Source organism: Cynara cardunculus, assembly GCF_001531365.2.
Source record: "Cynara cardunculus var. scolymus isolate 2C chromosome LG 17, CcrdV1, whole genome shotgun sequence".
Classification (NCBI taxonomy): domain Eukaryota; kingdom Viridiplantae; phylum Streptophyta; class Magnoliopsida; order Asterales; family Asteraceae; genus Cynara; species Cynara cardunculus.
Window position 1 is genome coordinate 20,444,168 of NC_037544.1, and position 1,991 is coordinate 20,446,158.

Here is a 1,991-nt window from a genome sequence, read left to right on the forward strand (position 1 = left end):
TCATCTTTCTTCTCAGCCTTCTTCTCCCCCTCATGACGATCATGGTCATCATCTCCTTGATCGTCATGGTGTTTGGTGGCTTCTGCCTTGCATGTTTCCAGGGGAGCCTTCTCCAATCTCTTCAAAATCTTGGTGGCCGCCTTCTTCATTTTTTTAATGACCTCTTCTGCGAGCACAGAGGCGTGGCTTATGTCTATCTCTTTCGACCATTTCAACTTGGAGACGCTTCGATATATTTTGCTTCTAAGGAGGTCTCCCTCTTTCACGAGCTGGGAAGTGCAGTCTCTGATCGCCGTGTTGGAGGCTCGGGCCTCTTTAAGAAGTTGGTCTGTATGTTTGCGCACGATGTCTCCCAGAGCTTCAACCATCGCATCTAGCTCTCTGCGAGTGGCTAGATGGTTGATATTGGCCCTCGATGACTTGGTATCCATGCCGTAAGTGACTACAGAAGCGAACATTTGCTTGATTTCGTCTTTGAATGTTGAGTAGTCTGTATAGCCCGCAGAGACAAAATCAGCGGCAAACTGGGCGGCCATCTCTGATAGTTCTGTCTTCAACGTCTGGATTGAAGAAGGATTGAGGGTTAGAGCATTGAACACCTCTATAAGATCATCCTTCTATAGGACAGAGCTCTGAAGGGTTGCAAGAGTTGTCTTCAAGTCTGCCGTTGTAGAGGTCAACTCCTTCAAAGCCTCTGTGATTGGAGAAAGGTCTTCTGTCATCGTGCGAGAGATGAACAAGCTTTTCAACTCGTCCATCTTTTGGAATACTGCTGTGGCGAAGGTTTGTAGCTCCCTCTTCGTCACCTAGGCATCCTGGGAGCCTAGATCACCAACACATGGTGACCTAGTAGCCTTGGAGCGAGAGGCGCCCTCAGCAACTGGTTTGTCGTAGTCTGCTCGGGGACTTCCACGGGATCCTCGTACATCTCCAAGAGGAGAGCCTACCCGTGTTCTGTCGATATCGTGCCTTGTAGGTTCAAAGCCTAACATGGCAGAGGGATCAAGTGTGGACATTGGGCGTTCTAGACCCTCTGCCGCGGTGACTCTCACATATGCATCTGAAGCACATTTTGGTTGGTCACTCATGTGTGAAGAGGCAACGGATGCCTCTCTTGGTTGTGTCAAGTCCTTGGGCGATGGGACTCTTGTAGTAAAACCTTCATCCTTTTGAGAGGATGTAGGAGTATGAGGTGGTTGCCCGGTTGTGCGATCGACAAAGGACGAAAGAATGTCCTCTGCGAGGTTAGCTTGGGTTGGGCTTGGCATGTCCGTGCCTTGTTCAATAGGGGATCCCTCTAGAACAGGGCCCCTAGTRGTGTGGGTAGCACTGGGAGGAGGGCTAGGATGTGTACCTGAGGTATCTTTTTCTCCCTCTCCTAACTCCACTTCCTATTCTTCTTCGTCGTCTAAGACGATCTCTGTCCCCAACTCTATCACGTCGATTAGCGCTATGAACTCCTGTTGGAGGTTGAAAACGACATCATGGATTTGCGCCGTTGGTGACTCCTCTTGTACGACCTTGCGCAACCTTCTACGCTTGGGAGTAGTAGCCTTTGCGGGGCTCTCTGGAACAGCAGCTTCTGTGACCACAACCTCTGTCGGTTTAGCCTTCTTGGTTTTCTTCTTTTTAGGCTTCTGCATTGTACTACTTGGGCCCTCTTCTTCTGCGGGCCTCTTCTTCCCCTTCTTCTTCACAAAAGAGTCGACACCCTTCTGTGTCTTCTTGGTCTTCTTAGGTGGGGGACTTGGGATTGTAGGGCCAGCCTCACTCACCTTACCAGCCACTTCTGGCTCCTCCGTTCGTCCTTCAACCCTCATTTTTTCAATTTCCTCACCTAATGGGATTCCTATGCGTGATGGGGTCTCAGGGACCGGCTCTGGCCTCCTGAATCTACGTCTGTAGGCCTTCCTATCTCCGTGACTAAGGAACCTGAGCAAGGCTTTTGATAAGGGTCTGGGGCTTCTGTACCCTTGCTCATGCTCAGTTGG